Below are 22,941 nucleotides of genomic sequence, written 5' to 3'. Positions count from 1 at the left end.
TCCACTAATTAATTGTGATTTTATTCAAGTTATGAGTTCTCTACTGTGGTAAATAACAGCTTAAAAGGAATAGATACAACGAAGAAAATAGTACAAAAGGCAAAGGTTATTCCTTTTTCCCTATTTTATCCAGTTTGTGCCTTCTTACAATAGCTTTTGAAAGAATTGAAAAATCAGATAACTGCTTTCCTACATTTCCTTTAGATTGGCCATTATGTAGTTTAGAGAAAAAGAAATTTAATGGTTGTTTAGTCTGAATATTTTAAAAAGCCTTAATAGTATCATACCACATCATAAGATTGCTTTAGACTTATTTTCCCACCCTCTAGCCCTATAGGCAAATACTTTGTGGGAGGGAGATATTGGGTCATTTTTAGCCCAATTTTTCTCAGCTGATAGGAGTTATTTTATTTTTTTATTTCTTGAATCTAACACATTTTGGTACTGAATCATCTCTATTATTATTTTTTACATTTTTAAAATTAAATTGTACACATTTTCATAAAAAGTTACAAAGTTCATAAGAAAAAAAGAAAAGTGATAAAATATTTGAGGAAGTCTAAAATACTTGACAACTGTTAATTTACATAATTGCCAAAATAGGGTTATTAAAATATTGAAGTAATCTTAAATATGCTAAAATAGCAATTTTTGTGTGATGTTTGGTGACTGTAAATAATGAAAACTTCCCCTTTATTAATAATTCCCTGGGATAGAGAAACTGCTTCAGAACATAGTTGCCTGAAAATGACTATGTATATCAAATATATTTTCCTCTCGGTTTTTTATTTATTTCATAGAGAATGTGTAAGATGAGGGAGGCTTAACCTTTTCTCATAAAAACTTTCCATGGCACAGAAGTGGGAGACAGTTGAAAAGAAAAGATTAATCCTGTGTGGTAATTCCAATTTATAGTGATATCATGCAGTTTTACTTGGCACAAAAATAGAGGGGGAATTATCTATTATAGCAAACATAGTAAAAACATTTTCACAGCAAAAACATCTTCACATAGTTTATCAAAATATATTGTGTAGAGATGTATAGTACTGGGCTCCAATAGTGTAGCAAAATACCATAAATATTTTGCTACACTATCAGCTGGTTACACCACATCCAAAGTGCTCTTCCTTGCTTGGAATACAAATACTTCAATATCATGATGGATCAGTTTTTGTTCAGCATCATGTATGGGGTTAATTTGACACAGAATGTAAATAACATTGTGTGTGAGCCCATAATTATGTGTGAGCCCATAATTATGTGTGAGCCCATAATTTAATTAATTATGTTTAATTTTTAACATAATTAAATGTTAAATTTAATTAAATAAATAAATAAATATACAAATAAATAATGTAGTTTGTGGAGGCAGAACTCGAGTCTATTGTTGTTAGAGACTGCAGCTACACATGGTTACAGGAAGGTGTACTTCAAGACAATCAGGTAAATGATGAGTCAGAGACAAGAAACAGAAACTAGTAACTCACCCTGATGTACTCTGGAAGATTTGCACTTCTATTTCTTTCAGCCCTAGCCATATAATAAGGAATTGTGGGAACTGTAATCCAGAACTTCTGGACGACACCTTGCTGTCTTCTCCTTCCAAAGTATTTAGGAGTCTATTGCAGCTTGAATATCTGCTGCTGAAATTGAAAAAAAATGTATTGACTGAGGGATTTCTAGTATATGCAGGTTGATTGTAAAATTAGCAGGCTACATTAAACTTCGGAAATAAGCTGATTTTCAGTGTGGAATAGCAACCTAAGGAAGACTAGGTGACCTACTTTGCTTGATGTTTCGAGGAACCAGTTTTTAAACCATTAATTCAAGAGGCAGGATAAGAATGACCCTGAAGAGAAATAAGCCCTTCCTTCTTAGGCGAGATATAGAGCAGGAGAAAATGGTATCTTGTGGGAGTAGGAAGCTCATTGTTTGAAGTAATTGTTCTGGGTGATCTTCTGATCTCATGGTAGTCAGACAAGTCTTTTAATATGTATTATGGGGGTCTATAGAGAATATAATTAGTGGCTACTGCTTGCCTGGAAGTACCATGGAACCGAGGGGTAGTAAATAGGGGTGGGAGGAAGCTAAGAATTAGAATTCTTTATTGGCCAAGGGTGATTAGACACACAAGGAGTTTGTCTCTGGTGCATAACCTCTCAGTTGCCCTTTTTGTGGGGTCTCTTTCATGTTTCACCCACCATTTTAAAAAATGAGAAAGTATCCAGCTTTATTGATAGCATTCCCTGACATAGGTACAGGTAGTCCTTGACTTACAACAGTTCATTTAGCAACCATTCAAAGTTACAACAGCACTGAAAAAAGTGACTTATGACCATTTTTCACACTAATGACCTTTATAGTAGCCCCACAATCATGTGTTCAAAATTCAGATGCTTGACAGTTGGTTCATACTTAAGATCATTCCTGTGTGATTCCCTTTCGCAATATAATATTCCAAAAAGTTTAGTTAGGCTATCAGAGGTTGTTAGGAGGATTCTCTCTCAAAATAATTTTTATATGTTTCTTTTAGCCACAGAATTAGATAAGGGGCATCATATGCATAAGGGATATGCTAGCTTTTATAATATTTGAATGCAAGAGTGGGTTACCAAGGATAGTTCAAAGAAGACATCTTGGACCTCAGTCTACATGCACTTATTTCATGTTAAATGAACATGCTATCTGTACATGAAAGATATGAGCAAGACAAAGATCTGTGAGAAGGCCAGAACTTTTTAATTAAGCAAGGTGTGGGGAAGCCTGTATGTGGTATATTGGCAGGTGTGCAGGAAAACACAATTTTGAAAACGTTAAGAAAGTTATAAAATAGTTTTGAAGACTTGCTTAACAAACAAGGTAAAGGTGGTTTTCTATGGGATGTTTTAAATAAAAGCTAGTCTTACCGGAGAGAAGCTGCAACTTGTTAATCTGAGAAACGCCCTTAACCAAGAGGTGTGTATAGGTCTCTACAGTATGTGAATAAGAACTGTGTAGCTGGATGTACTTGTTGCAAACTCTTATTTGCTTTTAGGGTAGCTCTGAAACATGTGGTGTGGTATAAATTCCTGCCTCCTCTGAATCTTTTTAAAAGAGAGTGGGGGGAAATATCCTATATCAAACTCCGTTTAAATGCACTAAACACTATAGATCTGAATCTTTTGCAGATCCATTTGAAAAGCTTTTAATTACTAAAAATCTAAGAACTTGCTGGTTTTCATTAGCTATAAACCACTTTAGCTTTTAGGAGAGATTTTTTTTTAAAGAATTCAAAGCAACATGAAGTTTTTGCATTCTGCCTTTGGTTAGAATAAAAACAAACAGAATAACTATTGGGCAAGAAAGATATTAGAAGTTTGGAATTAACTTTTTCTTGGGGAATCGAACTTTTCCCCTCTTTTCTTCCAGCAGAAGATAAGAATTAATGTGAAAGGGAATGTAGCATCAAATAAATAAAGTAGACGTGGAATATTAAATCAGACAGTGACTGTATTTGCATGTCATGGTAAGGGATATGATGTATAGTTATAGGTGAGCTCGATGATAACCAATGCCTTCTTCCATGAGTATACAATTAACAAACTGTAAATGATGGTTTTACTCTATAAAGCAAACTCTGGATTAATAGGACATGCTGAATAGGGTACAAATGTAGTTCGTTAACCATATCCGTTTGGGGGGGAAGAACAATGAGTTTACGAATACTTGTATTCCATCATACTATTATAGCATATGTAGATAGCCTATTGTTTTGAATCCATCCCATAGAACAAAATAAGTTTGTATTTATTTCCATTGTCATTGTTGAATTGTAGGATACCTGAAGTCCTTCCATGTGCCTAAAGTTCAGCATATTCCATAGATATTCAATGAAATGAATATGATTGATTATACCAATTTATATGTATTTATATATAAAAAAACAACATCAGATATGTGGTGCTGACAAAGCCAGGGATGGCAGCCCACAGAGAAAAATAGCCATATGTTTGTTCTGTGTTCTAAGATAAATGGTAAGAAATTGTTTCTGCCAATTTTCAAGTCTGTCTCCATTTGGATATGAAGGGAACGTTGGTCCTATCTGAGACGTTCCTTCTCTGCAGATAGTGTGAGTGTCCAAGAATGGGTTAAATATTGTCCTTCCGCCCAGAGACTGAATATCAATTTCATTGCCACGCCCTGTTGCCTCTCCTTCTGGCTCCAGTTTTCCAAGATGGCACAGCTGTGAATAAATCTAAGTATGCCATTACTTATCCCCACCTCCCAGACCGCACCGGTGCTAGGGTGGGGTTGGTTACTCACACGATCTGCAGAGAAGGAAAGTCTCAGGTAGGACCAACATTCCTTCTCCTGTCTGGTACTGTGAGTGTCCAAGAATGGGATGTGCCAAAGCCTACCACCCTAAGGGTGGGGAGCCGTGTGGTCCGGTGTTCCCCCAGAGTGCATCTTTTGTAGGACCCTTCAGCAGATGCGAAGGAGTCCAACTTATATTGCCTTATGAAAGGCGATGGGGAGGCCTAGGTTGCTGCCTTGCAAATTTCCTCTATGGATGCTTGAGTGGCCCAGGCTGCCATTGTAGCTGTATTCTGAGTAGAGTGAACCGTGATCTGGCCAGGCAATGGTAAGGCCCTGGATTGGTATGCTAGGGCTATGCATGCACGCAACCATCTGCCAATTGTTGATGGGGTAACTCGGGATCCCAGAGAGGCTGGCTGAAATGAAAGGAAGAGCGACTCTGACTTCCTATCTTTGGCTGTCTATTTGATATAGATTTTCAGGCCCTCCTCACGTCTAAGATATGCCATTGGTTTTCTAATGGATGGGAAGGCCCTAGACAGAAGTTGGGCAGGACAATTTCCTGAAACCGATGGAACCAGGAGTTAACTTTTGGTATGAAAGACGGATCAAGTCTGAGGACCACTGCATGGAAGATGCAGAGATCCTCTCTAACTGACAAGGTCACCAGCTCCAAAATGAGTTGGGCTGATGTGATGGCCACTAGAAAAACGACTTTAAGGGTCATATGACAGAGGGTAGTTCTAAGTGGCTCAAAAGGGGATGACGTGACCACCTGTAACTCGTAGGTAGATCCCAGGAGGGGTATCTAGGGACTACAGATGGGTGTAAATTTGCTGCCCCTCTGATGAATCTCTGCACCACTGGATGAAGGGAAAGGAATCCTGCTCACCACAGATCAAGACTGTGGAGAGAGCTGACACTTTCCTGTGGACGGTGTTATGTGAGAGTCCTTTGTCCAATCCGTCCTGGAGGAAGTCCAGGATTTGAGGCACCATTACCACTATGGGATCAATGGTCTTCCTTGAATACCAATCCGCGAAGGCCCACCAGGTGGAATTGTATATACGGATGGTGGACGGACGTCTGGATGCCTGAATGGTCTGAATGACCCTGGAGGAATATTTGCTTTCCCTCAAGAGATTCCCCTCAAGTGCCAGATGGTCAGCTGTAGCCATTGAGGCTCCGGAGGTATTAGGACCTCCTAGCTGAGGAAATCATCTCTGGTGGGATTCTCCAGGTGGAGACACCCGTCAGGCCTTTTAAGTCCACAAACCACAGGCATCTGGCTCAGTGGGGGACCACCAGTAGTACCTCCACCTTCCTGATAACTGCCAGGACAAGAGGTAGGGGAAGGAAGGCATAAAGAAGGCTGGAGGGCCAGGGGCTGCGTAGGGCATTGGTCCCCTCCGCCCCGGGTGTTGGATACCTGGAAAAGAAGTGAGGAACCTGCACATTCGCCGGGGAGGCAAACACGTCCACGACCAGATGACCGAACCTCCAGGACATTTCCTTGAATACGTCTGGGTGGAGAGCCCACTCAGAGGGGTCAGTCATGGCCCTGCTTAAGGAGTCCACCTGCTGGTTGGTGGACCTGGCAATGTGTTCTGCTTTCAAGGAGAGAAGGTGATTCTCCACCCAAGCGCCCAAGTGACTTGCTTCTGCCATTAGGGCCCACGAGTGTCTGTTTATGTGGGCTTTTGTGGCCATGTTGTCAGTCAGAATCATTATGTGCTGTCCATAGATGTGGCTGTGGAAGTGGTGGAGGGTTAGGTGTACCAGCCTGAGTTCCAGCCAATTGATATTGTTGGTGAGCTCTGCCTGCATCCACTGGGTCATATGTGTTTGCAGGTGGGTGCCCCAGCTGAAGAGACTGGCATCCGATGTAATCACCAACTTGTTGGGCTCTCAGAAAAGATGACTCCTGGCTAGAATCGGAAATGTCCACCATTGGAGCGATTGTAGGACCGGTGTGGATACACGAACTCTGGTCTTTGAATTGCTGTTGTCTGTTCATTGGAATGGGAGCAGTAGTCATTGCAGTGGCCTGGCATGCAGCCGCAACCAAGGCAGTGTGGAAACACATGAGGCCATCTTCCCCAGCAGCTTCGATAGCAGTGCCATTGGGACCATGCGCTTCTCTCGAATCTGGGAGACGAGAACCACCAGGCTGTCCCTGCGCTCCTGGGACAGGAACACCTCACACCACTCAGTATCGATCACTGCTCCCAGGTGTTGGATTCGAGTCATAGGCACAAGATGACTTTTGGTAAAATTGATGGAGAACCCGTGGTTCTGCAAAATTCGAATTATTGTACTTATGTCCTCTGCTACTCGAGATGGAGACGGAACCTGAATGAGGATGTCATTGAGGTAGCACTGGATCCTGACTGGAATGGCCTGCAGGTGAGCTGCCAGCACTGCCAGTACTTTGGTGAAGCACCTGGGTGCTGAGGCCTGGCCGAAAGGCAAGGCCCTGTACTAGTAGTGACCTTGGTCGTAATGGAACCTCAGGAAACGGCAATGTGCTATTTATTGGCACATGGCAGTAAGCTTCTGTAAGATCGATGGAGGCTAGGAAGTTGCCTGGCCACAGTCCCTCCAGAATGGACTGGAGTGAGCTCATCCTGAATTTCTTGTAGATCAAATGGGTATTTAGATTTTTTAGATCCAGGATCGCACCCCCCCCCCGAAGACTTTATAATGATGAATAGAATAGACTAAAACCCCTGTCTCCTTTGGTCCAGAGGGACTGGCTCTGTGGCCTGTATTTCCAACAAGTGTTGGATAGCCGATTCCATAAGCTCTCTCTTTTCGGCATTTAAGGAGACGGCACCGCACAAAGTTTTTCGGGGGGGTGGATAGGAATTCCAAGGATAGGCCCAGCCATAGGGTGTTGAGTACTTAATTGTCTGTGGTGGTCTTCTCCCATTGAGGAGGATAGAGTGCCAATCGGCCCCTGAGGGGAGGATTGGTTTGACAATCATTTGGCTCTGCAGTAAAGGCGACCTCTTGCTCCATGAAAGGGCCTCCATGATTAGGGAATTTGTCTGGGACAGCAGTCCCGAAACTCAAATTTCTCCGACTGTTTTTCCGGCCGTTGATACATAAACCTTTGCTGAGGAGAAAATTCTTCATTTCTGAAGGCCGGAAAGACAGCCTCCGGAAATATGGGGAAGGCCTGCGATCCGCCCTTCGAAACATGTTAGGCACAACCTTTTCCTTTCCTTATTTTTTATTAGGATTGGATGTAAGGCTTCCCCCAATAACATGGTGGACTTGTAGGGGGTGGAGGCAAGGCGCCATTTGGATTTGGCATCTGCCTGCCAGTTCCTGAGCCATAACAGCCTTCTTGATATAACTGAGGAAGAAAGAATGTGGCATGCAAATTGGGCTGCCAAAAATTGGGCTGCAGCAATCAATTTGTTTAAATCTTGGTGTAAACGCACTTCTTGGGGTGGTAATTTGTCCTGCAGCTGGTTAAGCCACAGGAGAGAAGTGAGGTTAAAAAATGAAGCGATCGTGGCCACTTTCACAGCCCAGGCTGCGGCTTGGTAGGTCTTACGAAGAACAAGCTCCACCTTTTAATCTTCGGCTTTGAGTTTGTCTGCCAAGTCCCCTGCCACATTGGAAGAGGATGAAGCAAGATTGGCGACCGGACTGTCCACTGAAGGTAGTTGTAAAATCTCAGACAGGTCCAGGCCAGCGTTGTAAAAACGCCTGTCGTTATTACTCAGGGTAGGGAAGGCCCTGGGATGGTCCCATTGCTTTTGGATAACATTAGAAAAAGTCTAGGGACAGGTATCTCTTCCTGCATTGACTTAGGCTCCTGAAAGAGGCCGTCTGCAGGGTTCAAGAAGACATCAGGTAGCGCTGTTTGCACTCCAAATTTAGTTGTGGATCTCGCTTTGTGTAATAAAGGCTTGAACAGGCTTGGTGGGAAAAAGACATGTAAAGGCTGGAGGATCTGGAATCGTGTCGTCATTCTCCGAGAGATCAGGATCTCTATGCCCTTCCTCTCCCCACAGGAATTCCTGACTATCCTGCGAGCTCGAGGTCCCTGGAGAATGGGCCTGTTGACTGAAAGCACCAGAGGCCTTCAGGTAAGGGATCTGGTTGATAGGATTGCTGCAATCCCCTGAGAAATAGCTCGAGATATGATGGAACTCATGTCCTGAGAAGCTTCTGGCTCCTGACCTTCCCCTAAGTGGAGCCTCACTGAAGTGGGAGTAAAGGTCACAGTTGGAATTTGCCTTCCTGCAGAAGCAGACTGCCTGCCTATTATTACACTGGAAAAGGGATCCAGATTTGTCTCATTGATGGCATGCTGAGCAGACGGAGAAGGAGATAGTTCCCTTGCTCCCTCTAGTGGTGAAAATGGCTCAGCTGCCACCGGGGGCTACTCCAACTGCTCCATTTGAAAAGTGTGCAAAGTGCTTGGAACAGCTATGGGGGAGGCTAATTTGCTCAGTCCTTTTCTTTTCAGCAGTAGAGATTTGTTTTTCAAGTGCCTTGAGGTGCCTTTTAGCATCCTTTTCCTCAGCACTGGTGTTTCTCGAGGTCCTGAGGGCTTTGAATTTGATTTTATTGGTTGCCCTTTTTGAAGCAGACCAGGATTTAGCCGCCCCTTTACAGGGAGACTCCAGGGGGCCTGGGGAGTGACTGCCTCCTTGTCTGTCCACGAGGGAGCGCTCCGCCATTTTTTTGAGCTCCGCTGCAACAGAAGAAAGGAGAATGCCCAGAGAACTGAGCAGAGCTCCAAATGAGTCAGCAAAGACTGACAATGGCTGAAGGGAAGTTGGCTGTAGCTAAAGCCACGTTAGCTTGCCATCAGAATCCCCCGATGTGATCTGGCACTATCACGGCTGGTTCAGCTGGGCGCGATCGCTCTGTTCCGTGGGTCGGTGGCTGTACCAATACGAAACTGGTCTAGCCAGCTCGATCCCACAATCCCCATAGGGTCTGGGAGTCAGCATTGCCAGGGAACCTGGATTGGCCAGTACGACTTGCACGGAGCCAAGCTCCAGCGGGAATGCAGGGCAAGCTCCTGCTGCTTCTGCTTGTTCAAACAACTATTTTCGCAAAAAAACCTGATTTTTGAGGTCCAAGAAGTTTAAGAATGGATTAAATACTTTGATCCATCCAGATATGTCTCTCTCAGGCAAAACTGAGTCGAAAACTCGAGTCGGAAGGCGAGGCAACGGGGCGTGGCAACGAAATTGATACTCAGTCTCTGGGCAGAAGGACAATATTTAACCCATTCTTGGACACTCACACTATAAGGCAGGAGAACTGTGTGTTCTGCGATAATGATAAACATAGCTTGAAAGGACTTGTACTTGTTCGTCTGGTTTGTAGTCAGCAGCAGCTTCTACATTCACAAGTGGCTCATTTTTTTAAGCACCATGAAAACATTGCATGAAATTCAACATTTATTGCTTTTGTAAAATTCCTGTTTCCTGTTTTGGGAAATATTTGACAAGAAAAAAGGAATTCTATACAAGTTTAATATGAAGATTAGATGAAGTCTGATAATTCTTTTCTTATTGCTAAAACTCTATCCTTTGGATGGTTTGGAAAGCAAATACAGCAAGCCAGTGTACTATTGGAAACTCAGAAAAGTTTCTAAATGTTTATGTATTTGCCTCAATCAACTGTGATACTTTCTGAATAAATTCCTGTTGCATAATATATTCATATTATCTCAGGTTCATATAAATTAGGGGTCTCCAACCTTGGTCACTTTAAGACTTGTGGACTTCAACTCCCAGAATTCCTCAGCCAGCTCTCCTTAGCCAGCTTTGCAAAGCTGGATGAGGAATTCTGGGAGTTGAAGTCCACAAGTCTTAAAGTGACCAAGGTTGGAAACCCCTAATATAGATGAGTGAATCATATAGGGTGTCTATAGCAGGGGTGTCCAAACTTGGTCCCTTTAAGAATTGTGGACTTCAACTCCCAGAGTCCTCAGCCAGCAAAGCTGGCTGAGGGACTCTGGGAGTTGAAGTCCACAAGTCTTAAAGTGACCAAGGTTGGAAACCCCTAATATAGATGAGTGAAAAAAAATTGTGGACTTCAACTCCCAGAGTCCCTTCAAACTCCCAGAGCTTTGCTGGCTGAGGGACTCTGGGAGTTGAAGTCCACAATTCTTAAAGGGACCAAGTTTGGACACCCCTGGTCTATAGGCTCAAAGCATCTTTCCCTTGACAACATGGTTGTGTGAATAGTGGCATTGAAGGAAGGGTTTTTAGCAAATTTATGTACATTTCAAAACTATATTTGTGATTGAAGAGACGTGGAACTGAACTGAGATGCTGACTGGTTGGGGAATGTATTCTGGCTGTTGATAATCTGAATGGCCACAAACAGCCTAGTACTCTCCAGATGCTTGAGGCAACAGCCTTTAGTGCATTGCTATTGACTTTGCCCATACCCAGCCTCAAGGTTTAATGATTTTATTTTAGTGCAATCCATTCTGACTAAAATTATAGTTATTATAATGTCTCTGAATTCAATTGATTTGCGTGTTCGCTAATTACCATAAACTGTGGTTAAACTTGAGAAGTACATTGTGTGCTATTTTAAAAAAGTATGTTGTTGTAAGGAAAAAATGGATATAAAGAAGCATAAGGCTTCATTCTGCTCAGAAGTTGTGTTGTGTACACCCACTTGTCATCTGGAGTTCCATTTTTCCATCTGAGCTGTGAGAAAGTCACTTTGCTGCAAGCAGCTGATTGGCAATGCAGTCCTATACATGGCTGTTCAGAAGTAATCATTAAGTTCAGTGAGGCATATTCAAGGTAAGACAAAGGATTGTAAACAAAGTATCTTCAAAATAGCAATGTGTAGTTTTTTTCCCCAGTTTTGTAGGAAAATCAGTTTGAAAAATGAACTCACGGAATGAAGCATTTAAATAGGACAGATTTCACCTCAATTTCAGAGGTGCTGGCCATTTCCTCTTTTAGTCAAAACCATTCTTTCTTCCTATAATGGTTCATAAAAACAGCCTTCATTTACAATAAGAAAAACAACATCAGATGCCACAGTTTAAATAATCATGTTTGATTCTTATCCGTAGAGTACTTTCAACCTAAGTAGTGAGAAGTATTAATATATTTTATTTGCCTAATTCTAATCATTCATACATAGCATCTACCCTCACTTTCAGATAAAACCAAACACCTAACACTACAAAAATTATAGCCAATATATTAAAAAAATTACATTCAACTTTTAAATAGGCAGGTGCCTGGTTGGGAGCACATCAGAGGTGAAATCCAGCAGGTTCTGACAGGTTCTGGAGAATCAGTAGCAGAAATTTTGAGTAGTCCAGAGAACCGGCAAATACCACCTTTGGCTGGCCCCAGAGGGGTGGGAATGGAGATTTTGCAGTATCCTTCCCCTGGAGTGGGGTGAGAATGGGGATTTTGCAGTATCCTTCCCCTGGAGTGGGGTGGGAATGGAGATTTTGCAGTATCCTTCCCCTGCCACGCCCACCAAACCACACCCACAGAACCGGTAGTAAAAAAATTTGAATTCTACCACTGGAGCACATCCATACATCCATACCATATGCATTTCCATTAGTTTAACAGATTTATAGCATGCTTCATATACACAGAACAATGACAGCATTCAATGTATAAGCTATAATACAGGCAAACTATAACTGATAAAGTAGTGGCAGGATAAAACCTCAGTAAATTTTGTCTGTACACAGAGTAGAACAAACAAGTTTTAAGAACTCTCTGATGGGTAACATGCCTCCATCCCAGAAAAGGCATTTCTAAAGATGGAAGACCACTATAAACTGATTGGTCTCTGAAACTTGAACATGAACTAGCAACTGTTTTATCTTCAAGCCTACTTAGGCTTATATACTTGGGAAGTTTTTTGACCTATTTTGAAACAAATTCTCTTCATTTTGTACCAGCTGTAATTAAAGACATACTTAAAGTCCATCTCACATAAAGTGTGTAATGATAATCAAGATTAAATGTAACAAAGGTATGTATTTCTAATGGAAGGTCAGCTCTCTGTAGATAAGGTAGTTAACAGACCAAGTGAAGCTGAAAATGCATTCCTGGCTAAAGATACTTTCTACACCTCCATGATAAGAACCATGTGTAACCATTCAGAGCCAGTTGATTCTACCCCAGCATAACTGAGTAGGGCAGAACTATATTTCTGAACTATAAATTTCTTATATTTATTGCATTGCTAAATTACAGTGCTGTTAGAGTAAGGAAGCAGTCCAACGTAGCTTGTCAATTGGCAGTAGGGAAGAGAGGGCCTGAGACTCCTGCATGTGGGCCTTGAGTTTTTATAGACTACAAACACCAACGTGCACACACACTTTGGTGCATTTGCAGTGGGAAAATCCAGATAATGTTCTATACAAAAAGGACAGATGCTGGATGATGATGGGGTGTGTATGTGTGCATTGCTGTGATACTATTTCAAAGAAAAGCTTGCCTCTTATTTTCTCCTCCCTTATTTCTGAAGAGACTTGTGGGTCTTCTGAGAACATTTAAGACTACAATGAGGTTTCGACAGGATTAGGCAAGACCTTAAGGCTGTAAAGTATAGACTTTGCCTCTCTAATTACACACAGAAACAATGTGTTCATAAAAGACTATTTTCCTTATTTTGAGAAAAACACATACACACACATTGAATTCTTTCTTTGATCCACTGATAATTTATTGCTCTTAGCACTGTTTGAATTCTTAATTAGCTAAGCAGTCTCAGTAGCCTCCATAAATCTTCTACCTACAAATGACAAATAATTCATTATCTTTTGATTTTCTATTCACCTTTGCAATAGTTATTGCCAGAATTATTTATGCAGTTTTCTTCTATTTATTATTTATATTTATAACTGATTTACGCATGGCTTGTATTTCTAATTTACTATATGGATTTATTGTTACAAATATGACTGTTTTCTTCAGCAAGAAAAAAAAACACAAGTTATTCCTGAAGCACTTAACCGTTTCAATAAAGGAGAATATTTGTAGCTTAGGGCTGAAATGAGAGATGCTGATGATGTTACTTAGTTTAGGTAATGAAACGTCTGCAAGAAAACATCCAAGCTCAGAGAGCACCAAGGACCCCTCACGTAACAGTTTGTATGCAGTTGTTTTTTCCTTGAAAATGCTTAAGGTATTAATAACATATTTTTGAAAATCTATGATAAGACTGTTGGTCCAATGAGCCAGTTAAGATTCAATGAGTGTGGGATGTATGTAGAGTTATATAGTATATGATGTATATGATGCTTGCAGCAGATTCTGTATCTGCAAGAATCACAGGTTTTAGTCCAGGCCTTCTTTAGATTCCATCTGCCAAAGAATTTTGACTGTTGTGAAATTCTGCTGCAGCCCCACCCTTTGGAATATTCTCCTGCAGGAAGTGAGATTGGCCCCACACTCCTGGCCTTCCAGAAGAGCCTCAACACCCAGTTCTGCCAGTTGGCCTGGAGGATAGGGATGCTTTATGCTGGGCATAGCTGTAGAGAGAACATCCCCACCTCCATGTTTCCTGTCCTCTTGGTTTTTAGTCTTTATTTAATCTTTCTTAATTTTAATAGTCTTGTATTATCTTTGTTTACCCTTTTATCATTTTTAAGCTACTTAAAGTAGCTGCAACAATTCATCTCTGTTTCAAAGCCGAAGAGCCAGCGCTGTCCGAAGACGTCTCCGTGGTCATGTGGCTGGCATGATTCAACGCCAAAGGCGCATGGAACGCTGTTACAATACACATTAAATAAATAATGACTAGAGCATGGATGATTTCTGGCTGTGAAAGCTGTCTGAGTCACCTTGGGCCAGTCACTCTCTCTCCTCCAAACTCACCTCACAAGGTGAAAATAGGAGGAGGAAGGTGCGTTACTTAGGTTAGCCAGCACCTTGAGTTATTTGTAAAAATAACAGTGGGATACAAATAAGTAAATAATGGTCACATGCTATTTTCAAGAAAATGAAATCTGAATGCTTAATAGAAGTATATCTATTGGGTTTTTAAGATTCTTTTTTCCTTGGTGTTCTTGATCTACACTCTCTGCTATGAAAATGACCAGCCTTTTCAGTTCTGGTAGAAATAAGATCATGTTCATATAAGTTGTGTCTCAGTGAATTATCCCAGAGCTTGGTCTCATTTGTGATTTATTAAATGTATGAAAATATTTCAAGCCCTTCAGAAAATCTCAGCTTGAAAGAAAGTCGGATCCCAGATTTTTTTTTTCACGATACATTTCAGGATATATAAAAATAGTTTGTTTTTTTCCAAGAAGTAAAGGATGTTGATGTCATGTTTATCATGTGAACTGATACTTTCTTTTTTTGAAGAAAGAAAAATAAGCTGATAATTTGCATGTTCTGTTACAAGATATGGAGAAAATATTTAAACAAAAACTCCAAGCATCTTTAGACAAAACACTTCAACAAGTGAAATGTGATAACTAATGAAAGAAATGAGTGACTTGGAATTAATTTTATTTGATGTAGGCTGAGAAAAAGTAAAATTGCTAATCTAATAATGAACTTATCTTTTGTCTGTATGGACTTTTCTGCTTGGTTCCATTTGTGCTATTCAGCAGGCATTGTCCTACTTTAATTACCGTAAGTTGTGGAAGAGAAAGACACTTTCTCCCAGCCCTAGTAAGGAGAATACTGGCAAACTATTTCTGAAGGACTTTGCCAAGAAAACTGCAGGGACTTGAGAATTGAACACAATCAAACAACAATAAGAAAAAAATTAAGAGTTACTCTTTGTCCATTAGAATTCTGTCTGCTCCAGTGATATCTATTGATAGGTGGCACTACTCTTTATGAACAAGTGGGGCTTTGTTGGCATGAATGTCTAACTCCCATACCCACTGCTTAAATTCTGCCAGGAGTTGTGGTTTTTTTTAGGCCTAAAACAAGTAAGGCTGGTATTCCCAATCCATACTGTTCTTTGATGGGGTGGCAGTACCCTGAATGAGCAGTTGGGCTGCAGGCGAGCGCTGGGGTGGTTGGCTGTGGGACAGAGCTTGAGTCAGCACTTCTTCACAGTGGCTTTGGGGCTGAAATAGAGACCTGGGGTGAGAGCAGCTGAGACTGCTGAAAAACCAGGGACTTTGTTGGCACAGAGGTGTAACACTGCAGGATGGTTAAAAGGGCAGGGATAGGCAGATGGAGGAAGTTGAAGCACCCATGCAGTTGTAAGTGAGTGAGGGTGCCAAGTACCCAAATTTTAATCATGTGACTACCTGGGTGCTGCAACAGGCAGAATTGCGGGAATCTAAAGCACGCACCTTTTGCTCAGCACTGTGATAACTTCAAATGGTCCCTGAATGAATGTCTCTTAAGCGAGGACTACCTGTAGAGAGAGAGGAGAGAAGAAATGAATTATAATACGTCTGCTTCAGGTATTTTCACCAACTGAGAATTAAACTTGTTCTCTCCATTTCCATTCTGTTTCTGTTTTTTCATCTTATATTGTCTATTGTCATATAGGACACATAGTGGAACTAATGTTATGTTTATATACATTCCTTTTAAATGCTTACAGAATTTTGTGGGATCAGCTGGTTTTCAGAAGGACCCCAGATTTTGCCCTTTTCTGTGTCCTTATTTGAGTTTACAAAGGCATCTCTTTGAATATATAATGCATATTTTTTCATTGCTTTCCCTATCTGTGAAATGATAGAATAGAATAGAATAGAATTTTTTATTGGCCAAGTGTGATTGGACACACAAGGAATTTGTCTTGGTGCATATGCTCTCAGTGTACATAAAAGAAAAGATACGTTCATCAAGAATTCTAAGGTACAACACTTAATGATAGTCATAGGGTACAAATATTTGAGTTTATTCAGAATAATGAGCACAAATAGCATTGTTATATGCTTGTTTTATATGGGGGGGGGGAATGGGCATATTCTTAGACACTTAATTAAAAATCTTACCTCTGAAGACAATATAGGTGGTTGGAGGTGGTTGGAGGTGGAGGGAGAGAACATACTTTGATTTGTTGCAGTTGAGGATTGACATACTGTGTGATTGGCAGTCTTGACCTAGCATTCCATCCAAAAAAACAAAAACAATTAATTTGGCAGGGTCAAGACTATACACATCTAATATCCCCTTTTGGAATCGGGAAAAGAACGTTGGCTGTCACCTGGACATTCCTTTCTCTTTTTCCGTTGTGTGCTCCAGGGCCTTGCTTTTCAGATATGTGCGACAGGAGCTTTGTTACTGAAGTCTGCAGTAGAGTAGAACATTTTTCAGTTCATCAAAATATATGGGGGAGTTTGCATTCTGCATTTTGGAGACGCTTCCTCCCTTTGCTCCTGTCTTTGGATAGCAATGTGCTTGTTGAGACTGGTTTCCCCCCCCCCCTCTCTTCAATTTGTAGCACAAAAAGACTTTTGTTTAGAAAGCCTTTTAGACTTATTTCAAAGCGCTGTTAAGGAAATATGTAATGTAGTATGAAGAAAGCCTCCACTGACTGAGTAGAGATGGCTACAATGCCACCCTGGAATTTTTGATATTTTGCTCTCCAAAATGATACATTGAATCAGGGTTCATTCTGAAGTTACGGAATGTGTGTTTCCTGGAACTCACAATACCCCAATTCTGTCAGTTGAACCATTTATCCTTTTAATATCATGTAGCTCCCCCATTCATTTAGGTTTGTGTTTTATTTATTTGCCACTGCAGTGTCCTTTAGATGTAGCAAGATCAAAGAAGGCACTATTGTAATGCTATCTTTAATTTTCTGTTTGATATTCATCCTCCGTAATGATTAGTAGTGACAGAGTGCCACATATTCTTTTTCTTTTTTTCCACCCAGGCAAGGCAACAAGGAATCTGCTGTAGTATCTTCAAACAGACCTGCTGTTCCTTGCAGTAATTCAGCGGAGGGTTTTCAAGCTGTCATGCTATATACAGCAGATGCACAAAACCGTTGATTTACTCATGCTCCCTCTCACACACACTCCTTCAGAAAGTACCAGAAGTCAACTGGGCTGTGTTTAAATTAAACAAATATGAATGCGCTTAGGGAATTCTGCACTCTTAAGTGTTTTCCCTCTCGTTTTATATATGGTTTCCAGAAATTATATTAAAATGAGTCTGTACTTTTCTGGTAGTTGCAACAAAGACTTGTTTTGTCTTGTGTTTCTGAAACCAATACCAGGGAAAATTATAAACGTACAGAAAGCAATGTTCCCAGAATTATTAAATGCACCAAAACCAAAACTGATCAGTAGCTATGCAAGACATCTGGCACATTTGTTTATATCAGGTGTCTGCAATATTTTTGTATTGAAAACCACCCTCTCTTTTTACAGGGCCAAACACCAAAAAATGAACAGGGCCAAGAGAGACAAATTCAAAATAATGATTAATTCGGTAAAATGCAGTTAATTAAAATACAATTAATAAGATTAACTATCATAGAAATATTTCCTGTTCTGTCATCTTAAATATTGATAGGATGCTCTGCCTGACAGCAGTGTTGGGAAAAATTGGACCACAGTTACAGCTTTCGGGGTAATACTGTATTGCCTATAGCCCTGAGGTCTTGGATTGTGCAGATCTCATTACAAGTTCAGAGGATTGTGTTCTGTTTGGCCAGACATTTCAACACAATCCTGACATATCTTATAAGAGGAACATGATCAGGCACAAAGTTTCTCCAGTGCAGACTTATTGATAGATTTGACAAAAATGGTTTAAAACAAAGTGAGTAGCATTGAAGAATTTTTACATGGGAGCATCATTTTTGCATGGAATTAGTCTATGTTTAATTTAGTTCCCTTTTAGTATTATGCATCCAAGATAGTGAAATTTAGAAGAAGAGCAAGTTTTTTTCTCACTTTATTCATTCATTCATTTACTCAGTGAATTAACTTCATTTGTACATTACCTTTTCTACTCAAATGAATACTCGAGCATGAGGAAAGATGCTACCACTGTTAGTAATATTAATACTATAATAGTAATGTGAAAATTAAGACTAAAAATTCATTACAGTGGAAATTCTGACCAAAAAGAGGCAAAGAATTCCAAGCATTTAAGTACATTCATTATCCATAGTTGAAAACACCATATTTATTTTGTTACATAAATACTGATTGTTCTAAAATATGGGTTGATTACCTGTAATTAAAACATTGTATTGAACCCTGTTTAGAATAGATTATTTATTGTAAATAAACTACAATCTTGTAGTTTGGTTTAATGGACTTCTTCTCTCCTTATCTTGTTAAACCAAGGTTTTACTCTATAGGATATTTTTATTTTAATTATAAAACCTGAGCAGGTACAACATTGAACATTATGATATTTGAGGAGATTGTACTATTCAATCTCAAACTGCCCGCTGACCAGGTACATAGTGGTTATTATTGAAGATTCCTGCAATAAAACTATATAATGCATGGCCAAGATGCTACAAAAAGTGAAAAAACCAATATTGTGGAATTCTAGATTTAAAAAGTATATGTTCTGTAAAAAAGTGAAAGTGGTGTTTTTTTACAGTTATTTTGTTCAGATGTTACTCTCTCTTGACCTGATTGACAGAGGGTGTACTTTACCAAAAAACTTAATGCCAGAATGATGGGATTGCAAAGGCCCTCTCTAATGGATAAATATTTTACTTCAAAATGCAAATATTGAATAAGGATAGGGTATAGAAACAAGCTTTGGAATATTTCTGAGCAGCTGAGGTTTAGTTGATTGAGATATTGGGGAAGGTTCAATAGTGAATACTCCAGGAAGAAGAAAACCCAAACAAAAACAGAACAAAACAAAACAGAGAAAGGATATAAAGAGGTGGTTGAGGATACCTGCGTAATTGTTTGCGTGGATCAACTGGATCAGGGGTATCAAACTCGCAGGCTGGATGTGTCATGCACTGGCCATGCCCGCCCCCGGTTTAACAAAGGGGGGAAAAGGCGTGATATGTCACGTGACGCCATGAGTTTGACTCCCCTGAACTAGATGGATTTTCCTACGCTTCATGCCAACTAGACTTTTTTTAAAAAAGGTAGAAGAAATAGACAGCAAATATGGAAACAAAAATAGTATTCAATACCACATAAGCAACACATGCTTTTACCTGCTTCTTTCTTCCCCACCTTTGCCTAATTTTAAAATGCTGCTAAACTATAAAGTAAGAGAAAAAAGTGGAAGTGCTTATTAGGCCCCTTTTTTTCCTTTTTTTAAAAAAAATCTCTTTTCTGCATAGTGACAATGTTTACTGACCCATGGGTTTTCCACTCTTTACTTATTATATATCTCATTGGTGTTTTTAAAATACTGTATTATGTGCCTCTTGATAAAAGATCCTAATCTGATAAGACCACATTTTACAATGTTTCTGTGTGGATATTAAGTTGTACCTCCTGAACAGCATTCTGAGAAAAGCTATGGTAATCATATGTAGCCTATTTCAATATCTATTATAATGTAACTAATGGGTACCAATCAGTAAAAATCACCTTGCAAAAAAAGATTTTATTGATTGGTGCAAAAGCACAAATTTCATATCTTATCTGTTGATAATGCCTGCTGAAGTAATATATCCTTGTAGCTTTTTCTGGTAAGATTTTTGCCAAACCAAACAATGTTTTTAGCCATTCTTTTAAGTTAAAATATGAAATCCAGCTTAAAAAAAGAATATTTAAATCAGCTTCTATTAGAGTAGGCTAACCTTATACAGGTAATCCTTGTTTATCACTATTCTCAGTTACAGTGGTGATGAAAATATAGTTTTGCAACTAATGCTTGCCTTGTATCTTTGCAATGTATCTCTCTTTTTATCTCCCTTGTGTTCACTATTACAGTTAGTATGCATTGTCCTGTGTCTGATCGTGGTCTAACTGCAACAAGTCTATTCTCCGACCTTAATTGATTAGAATAGAATGCTATAGCTGGGTGGCACTGCTGAATGCACTAGGCACCAGCTGGCACTAGCGGATTGCTTTCAACATGCATTCCCCATTGTGTGCCTGTTTACTCTCTTGTAATCCCTTCCTCTTCAATGAATGTAAATACAAAAATTAATTTCCTTTTTGCTAATTACCCCAGTGCCAGGATCAGCATTCCACTGCGCAGGGGACTGCGGGGGAAAATGGGCTATTAAATTTGCTGTTTTATCCAGCTTCCTTGTTAGACGAGTTCCAGAAACTTTCCCCACTATTTGGGCTAACTCACCTTTTGGGGGTCATACCCTTCTGATGTTAAGCAAAGAAAGTTGAATTAATAAGTGCATCATTGGGACACATTAAATAATAGGTTGGAGGTGGATTGCTTTGGAGAAATTCTATCTGCAATATGTGGTTCTTAGGAGTCAAAAACATTTTGATGACACATAATCTACCACTTTGTTTAATGTGAGTCATCACTCATTACCATTGCTGTTCCAATTGAGGTCACTAAACAAGGACTACCTGTATATGGGAAAGAAGTGATTATTGAAGATAATATATTTGTTCCACATTCTCAGTTCATCTTTCAAGTTTGCATAATATTGGCATTTGCAGTATAAATGACTGGGGTAATAGCAAAGAATGAAAAGGAAGTATATGTTTATTATCAAATGTTTATGTTGTTAATTAACTCACAGTTGTTTTTAATATAATAAAATGAGAACCTGAAATATTACAAAATCTGGTATCAAAAGCCTACTTTAGAATGTGTCCAATTCTTAAAAACCAAATAAGAAATAATTCCTCAATTGAAGAACTAGTGCAGTGAAGAACTAGTGATAAACCAACTCTGAGTTTGGTTTACTTAGAAGTAAAGTTAGGAACTGTAATGCACTAATGAAGAAAAACTTATCTTATGGTGCTTGTTGTTTCTTCTGAGTCTGTACAATATAAAGTGAGTTAAATCTAAGCGTTTGGGACATCTTGAGCTTGTTCACATGTAACTAATGCACAAAGGAGTATTCAGTACTCTATGTTGATGGAAAAAGTCTTTGATTTAGTGAAGATTTAATTGGCAGAATTTTGTGGCTACCCCAAAATTATTTCAAAAGATTGGAGACTTTTGGAAAGTGCCAAAAATCATCATAGTGGGAAGGCAATTATCAAAAATTGTCATCCTTCCTTATCTGGTAGTGGAAGCCTCTATTGGATCAAAAGCCTTGTGTCCATAGTGACCTTCCATCATTGGATATAGTTCTAAGAAATGAAACATGCTGTTTTAATCAGAAGAAAAGTATTGTTTCAACTCTGTATATTAAGAGAAATATTTTGCGTCAGTTTCCCCGCAGGAGTTTGATGGTGATAAAAACATATCTGATTCAAAATACAGATCAGTATTGTAAGAAACATTGTTACATTTATATAAATTGATGATGATATTTGTTTCCTTTGATGAAAATTCTGCAATTACTCTTATATATAGAAAATAAAAATGAACAAATAAATAACCCTGTAGCATTTTGCAAACTAGGTTCCAATTAACTGATAGGGTAACTGCTACTTTATGGATTCCACACCATTTTAATCATTGAATTCACTATTGAAACTTTTTTTTTTTAATTTACATTTATATCCCGCCCTTTTCCGAAGACTCAGGGCGGCTTACAGTGTATAAGGCAATAGTCTCATTCTATTTGTATATTTACAAAGTCAACTTATTGCCCCCCCAACAATCTGGGTCCTCATTTTACCTACCTTATAAAGGATGGAAGGCTGAGTCAACCTTGGGCCGGGCTTGAACCTGCAGTAATTGCAGGCTATTGTGTTCTAATAACAGGCTCCATAATTTTCAAAAGAAAATCTATAGAACAATCACCAATACTTTAATCATGTAACAATTCTCCGAATTCAGTAAGGAAAACTATCAGAAAGAGTCTGTACAAATATGCCCAAGACCTTTTTGTATCATTTCTAATTAGTTTTTTCTTCCTTTTTAAGCTGCCCAGTTATATTGTCTTTATAACTCATTGCAGAGACGCTATAAACTTAGAGGAAATAACTTAAGCACATTGATTATGTTTTTCTAGGGCTTCATTTAAAAAGCTGGCTTGCCTGTAAACCTAAAAATACTCTAGGCAAATGTTCCCATATAAAACTATGTATTTTCTCATCTCTTGTTCATGTTTTGGAGGAGATTAATTGTGTAACAACATCCTCAGGAATGTGATATCTCCACCATCTTGTGCTTTGGAACAGATATTGTGTGCACGCACTCTTGGCTGAAAATAAGTATTATAGTTGTCTGCTGAAATTGCTTTGTAAAAAGTAGTGCAATTAAGCTATATGAAACAGAATCATTTAATATCATTAATAGTACATCTGGCTATTTCAGTCAAAACACACACAGGTTATAAGATTATGCTTTCTTGCAGACTGCTGCTGGTCACTTTATTGTTTGAGGTTTATGGCAACTTGTTTAGAGAGGTCGTTTTAGAGGTTTATGTATAGATTCACCATCAATAGATACATATCTGCCCTAATGCAGTTCTTTAAGTTAAACAAAGGAATCCAGCATCTGTTTCCGAGAATCTTTCTTTTAATGGTTTGGGAAGGCCTCTAGTTTGAAAAGCACGGAGTTAATTCAAAGGACTTACAGTAGGTCTTGATTTAATGTTCCAATTATACTCGTAGTCCTATTTTATCCGAAGAATCAAGCATTCTCC

At 39.4% G+C, this 22,941-nt stretch overlaps 1 protein-coding gene across 11 annotated transcripts in view; it reads left to right on the top strand.

The window, feature by feature from the left end:
- Positions 1 to 22,941, top strand: part of TANC1 (tetratricopeptide repeat, ankyrin repeat and coiled-coil containing 1) — a 165,410-nt gene that overhangs the window by 13,822 nt on the left and 128,647 nt on the right. The window contains exon 1 of one of the 11 annotated variants that reach the window (XM_058192040.1): positions 8,383 to 8,402. The exons of the other annotated variants lie outside the window; for them this stretch is intronic. The gene's annotated coding sequence lies outside the window, so the exon portion shown is untranslated. Of the gene's footprint in view, positions 1 to 8,382; positions 8,403 to 22,941 lie in introns of those variants that run through there. 11 annotated transcript variants of the gene reach the window in all.

Source organism: Ahaetulla prasina, chromosome 1 (assembly GCF_028640845.1).
Source record: "Ahaetulla prasina isolate Xishuangbanna chromosome 1, ASM2864084v1, whole genome shotgun sequence".
NCBI classification, from domain to species: domain Eukaryota; kingdom Metazoa; phylum Chordata; class Lepidosauria; order Squamata; family Colubridae; genus Ahaetulla; species Ahaetulla prasina.
Note: the sequence above shows the minus strand (reverse complement) of the source record. Positions and strands in the feature narration are given on the sequence as shown.